Genomic DNA, 6,000 nt, shown 5'->3' on the forward strand with positions numbered 1-6,000 from the left:
GAACCTCTTGGGAAGTCGGAGAGAGACTGCTGCACGCGCACTCTGCCTCTAGAGAGAAACGACGTCACTATCGGTCTAGCCAATGGCCCACCACACCTTCGCTGCGAGATAATAATGACATCATGACCTTGTCTTAACCCCATCCCTCTCTGTGTCCCTTCCCTGCAATAATACGCAGATAAATGTATGTTTGAAATGCATAAGCATTTCTATGACTACCCAACACGAAATGTCCCTGTCCATCATGCAAGACGAATGCAATGGCTCACAACCCCTTAAACAATGGCTCATACTCCTACACTAGGGTTTTTGGGATCGGACCATGAGTGTTTCGCCTAGGCATACACAGCTTCACTGTAAAAAGAATGAACACATTTCTGCTAGAGACCAAGACAATCATGAGGTGTATTAACAAATGAAAGTTTATTGAACATGGCGAGTAAATGCTGTTCGACAAGCAATAAATAAAATTTACACAAAAAGCAGAAGCAAGATCTGATGTGTGTCCATACAGATCCCAACAGGAAACGCATCCATCTCTGAAAGTGTAACAGCGACCATGCTGACACAAGTTCTCCCAGTGTATTTGCATCTACAGCATCCATAATTTCTCTAGGCAGCCGATCTCCACAGAATGCTAGCTTCTTCCTCTACAATGCACTCTCCACATCTGAGCGTGCATTGTAGAGGAAGAAGCTAGCATTCTGTGCAGATCGGCTGCCTAGAGAAATTACGGAAGCTGTAGATCTAAAAATGCTGCGTTAATCTTGTCATCACGGCCTCCGTTAGAAATGGATGCATTTCCTGTCAGGAAACGCACATGAATTCTTGCTTCTCCTTTTTGTGTATGTTCAGTCTATTGCTTGTCAGCGAGCATTAACTCGGTGTGTACATTAAACTTTTCATTGTTAGATCATCTCGGTTTTCTTGTTTGTCCTATGTGTTCTCTGGTGCCATTTGCAGCCAGGCTATTCGTTTTTTTAACTGCAACAACTTCAGGAAGTCACTTTAATGGCCCTCATGATATCTTATAAAATCTTTTATTTGGCCAATGTAGCAAGAACGTACAGTGTGAAGCAGTAAGAACAGGTTATGCTAACTTCTAATTAAAAGGTTTATTGTGAAAATGCAATCATCTATAAAGGTTACCACAAGTAGTACAACAATAAAACCTGATAAAGACTCCAGTGCTTGATGAAACCAAACATACAAGCAGTAAAGGGAGAAAATACATATAGATATACAAGTCCAGGGAAAAGAAACATTGTGATCACCAAGTGTGCATGTGGCTACCTTCCAGGAAACTCATTTTTTTCCCAATGGCATGGAACTGGAAGAATGTGCTTGCATAAGCAAGCTGTCAGGCTGTCTATTGGAATAACAACAGTGTTTCTTGAAAGGTGCTGGCATGCAGGATTGGCAATTGTAATGATTTTTTCCTGCACTTGGAATTTTTCTCTATTTTCTTTCTGTAGCATTTTTATTTATGTTTGGCCGCATCAAGCACCAATTTTTATCTATCTTTCAAAGATGTCTTTCTTTTTCTGGGGAAAACTCGGGGAAAGCAGGAGATGGAAATTCAAGACGATGAGCAACATGAGAACAAGGTGAAAGTAGGAGCCAACGTTTCCAAACGTGGACCTTGAAGAAGACAAGTCCACTAGTCGAGACGTTGGCTCCTGCTTTCACCTTGTTCTCGTTTTGCTCATCGTCCTTTTTTTTCTGGTAAGTTGTATAACTCGCCACATTTTTACCAATGAACCTCAGTTGAAAGTTAGTCCTCATCCATCCATACTCAATGCCTCACTTTGAGGCCTGTAAGGTATTTTTAAATAAATAAATAAGTAAATATCTAGTGTCATCCTGTTGATACTGCTTCATGCCATGCACTCTTGCAAAATTTGTGTGCGTGTGTGTGCACACGTCTGGATTTGGATGTGAGATCGGGCCCTTGGGCAGAGGTATCATTCTTCTCCTGTGCAGCTTTATGAATTCATTAACTATAGTGCAACAGAAATGCAATGGACAGGAACGAAGTGAACACACAGAGCTCTTCATTCTTGTCTGTTGTCTATCTATTGCACTTTAGTTAATAATGAATACGCACAAACTCATCTAGTTTTCAGTTATTATGTCAGGCTTATAAGCCCGCTTGTGTCCTGGAATATTTGCATGGCTATGTATCCTGTAATTTAATTTCTGGCCATGTGCTTGCAAGTCGCGTGTCAATCTTCTGATTTTCCTGACAATCTTGTGTGATGTGCAGGCCCAGACAGTTTCTGGTGAATCCATGCAGGGTGTTGTGCAGGGTGTAATCTGCACTACAAGTGCTGCTTTGATTGCTTTCAGTTCAGCTTTTCTAGGTGTAGGATGACCTGGAATGGTACTCACTTATATGGGGTTTAGTTTTATGTAGTGTCATACTACTGTTACACTGCTATTGCCAGATCAGTGTACTATATGTGCCTTATGTTTGCTTGCATCTTCATGATTAGCAACATCCTCTGTGTGTTTGGCAGTTGCATATAGTCTCCTGGCCTAATTGTTTACCCCCATATTCCACGGTATGGGCCTGTTGTGTTTCAAGTTCAGGTACTCCCGAGGTTGTGTTTCTGAAGGGAGGGGTAGTCGTCTTTGCATCTCATATGCTAGCTGGCATAGTATCTTGGTACGAGGTTCTGAGCTCTTGAGACAAAGAATTTGTGCTGCAGGCAGCAATTCTACTCTGTCTATATCTTTCTCTGTCGTTATCTCTGTCGTATCTCTGTCGTTAGCTCTTTCTCATAGAGGTCTTCAAGCATGGTACAGTTGGAAAGACCTGTTATTACTACCCGATGCCTGTCTTCGATGAGTCGTCTTTTTTGTGTGCTGCAGGTAATTCATACCGTACCACACCTTGGACACAAGGAAAGCATCTGCGATTTTCTATAGTATCCACTCGTCCACCCCCATTATGTCGAGATTATTCTTTTCACCAGGTGTGGAAGTTACGTCCAGGCATTGCATAATTGTTTCACCCACGTGCTGGCTCTGCCGTCATGGGCTTACACTAGCTGAGGATTTGTGGACGTTAACTTGCGGGCATATTTGTCCAGCTATGTGGATCACAATGTGCAATCTGGGGTAGTTCTTGATTCTAGTCTTTCTTTTTTTCTGACGTCGATATGAGCTGACTTATTAGAAAGGGAGAGACCAGACTGGCCAAGAAAGTCTGCAGTGTTGTCGAGGGCTTGTTGCATCATTCTTGATTTCTGTATAAGATAGCTTTCACATAGACTGTAATACGCCATAGGCTGTAGTGTTTCTTGTAGTATGCCCGTGTTGTTGGTGTGTGGGCCAAATGTACCTCCAACCCTGACCTGGAATTTTCTGTCTTGCAGAAAGTTACTGTTTAAGTGCTCTACCAGAAATGTTTTTGCTCATCGTTCCTCTTATTAGAGCAGCATAAGGTACTGCTGTTAAAAGCCTCTTCACTCTCTTCATTCTTTCATAAGCGGTATTACACAATGTCCTGCGATAAAGTTTCTGCTGCTTATGGCCCACTCATAACTGCCAGAAGGGACAACTCTTGAAAAAGGTTTTCTTTGTGCTATGTGTGCGACGTAGTATGAGCATTCATGCCTTGACATTTATACATCTGTAGAACCAGCTTCCTGACACAGTACTTGCTATACCTGATCATGCTTATTTGTGCAGCGCTGTTGAACAATACATATTGATGCAAGGAATATTTACACACTCGAATTATCACGAAAAATGGTTGTTTTACAATTCTGCCCTTTGCTTTCTATTGGTGTTAGATTTTGCATAAGCATGCTCCCCTATGCAGTAGTATTTTGACGTGTAAGGGTTCAATAAAAGGTGATGAACTAAATCTAAGTGCAAGAGCTTTTTTTCTCACCTACGACTCCCATTGAAATGCGACTTCCATGGCTGGCATATCAATCCCTTGCCTTGTGTTAGCAGCAAAATGCTATAGCCACAGTGGCAGGTGAACAAATTGAAGAACAATATTTCTGTCTATAATTTTTTTTTGCCTGTATGTAAGTAAAGTTTGGAATAAGTTTGTCATTGCAAAACAGCCCAGTTTGTGGTCTTTTATTGAATAAACCACATATTTTGTACAGTTGAAATGCAGAAATTTGTTCTAAAATCCTTAGGTGATATATGTTCTTGCAAGTAGCATGGTAGTTCATTACTTATAAAGACAGTAATTGCAGCGGATATCGTTATATGGTTTTACACACTAATATATGTGATCACAAACTTATTTGAAACTTACTAGAAACATGTAAGGCATGAATGTTTCTGCACACTTGATCAGCAGTGAACGTGCAAGAACTGCTTGTACTGGCTGACTTCACTGCACAGTTTTGATTTTCTTTTGTTCAGCGTGTCGTTTTATACTGCTTTATCCCCACAAGAACAGGCCGTTTGCCTGCTTTTCGCATTGTTAAACGAGTTCTACATAATTGTGCAGGAGGGTACGTTGTCACTGTGCCACTATAGCAAGCAATTTACTTAATATACTAGCTGTACAGTTAATTACCTTGCAGAGCAAGTGTTCATACAGATGCAGTAAGGATACAAAGTCCGCAACATAGTCAATGTTTATTGGTTTTTGTGCAAGAAAAAAAATTCTCCAGAGAAGAGGTGCAACTTAACGTGCATGTAATATTTTATTCAAGCCACGGATTTAATGCTATCGTAGCAAATTCATTACGATAGCCTACACTTTTGCTCTGTCAAATTTATTAAGAGGCAAGATAAGCTTTCAAGATGCATCGGGAAATTCGTGCTTGAAAACCGACAAGAAAATGCAACTGAAGGGTACCGCGTTCAGCGCAACGTTGAAACTTCGGGTACTTTGCTGTCTTGTCATTTGCCTTGCCGAGGTTGAAATAATTCAAGCTGCTCCGTAAGCGCGATTTTTGCATGCTACTCAACAAAAGAAAATTGTGACAACCTCGTCGTCTGCTGGGGATCGAACACTTCTTAGCACTGACAACTCGCAAAGGCATACGAAGCAAACGTGAAAATGCACTTCATTTGCTGTGTAGCGTGTCAACAAACGCATAGCAATCGGAGAATGCAATCTGCGGTACAAGTTTTTTATTGTCCCTTCGCGTACGTACCGAATTCGATGATCCACGTCTCCGCGCATTGCACTTGTCGGGCGAGACGCCATTTTCCAAAACAAACCGGCGAAATAGCTCCGTTGACAGCTCTCCGCGCAATTTCGATGGAAAATCGCAGCGATCGGTGCGACGGTGCGACTGTGCGACCAACCGGTTTGTCGCAGCCGAAAATCGGGGGTCGGCACTGCGACTGCGATTTTCATCGCAAACGACGGAAATCGCACTTCCGGTGCGACGAAAATCGCATAATGTGAAACAGGCTTCACACAAATACATGATTTTGCATCACCAAAATATAGCATTTCAGCGTGCAGCCACCAACTGCACGTGAGATCGAAAATAAACTAATGGAACAAAACGTAACTAGAGTTTAGAACATCAGCGTACTTACTGAAGCAATCAGCGAGTGTTTCGCGTGTCTCCCTCTCAGCTCCTCATCAATGCTTGCGAAGTCCATATCACGACTGTACAGTTTTGTAACGAGCTCTTTAACTTTGTTCAGTCGGTTCACGTTTTCGACTATCTTCTGGTTAATCCTTATCCCTGCTTCGATGCCAAGCTGAAAACAGGAAGCGGTATTTCAGTTCATCATTACATGCTTAATTTCGCCATGAAAGGTGCAATACTAACAATTTATTCGTTCAAGGAAAAGCTTGGCAGCCGAGCGGGTGGGTTGGCCTTGCGCATCTTGATAGGGCTGTGCAACAGCACCATCATTCTTTCTTTGTTAAAAGGTCCTGTTGGACCTGAAGCCTTCCCAACTGCCTAGAAAAAGAAATAACTGGTTACCGACTCTTCTATTTCGAACTGCACGGCTATTTCAGAATTCCCAACCGAAATCCAGGTCCAGATTTAAATTCGT

This window comes from Dermacentor albipictus, chromosome 4 (assembly GCF_038994185.2).
Source record: "Dermacentor albipictus isolate Rhodes 1998 colony chromosome 4, USDA_Dalb.pri_finalv2, whole genome shotgun sequence".
NCBI lineage: Eukaryota > Metazoa > Arthropoda > Arachnida > Ixodida > Ixodidae > Dermacentor > Dermacentor albipictus.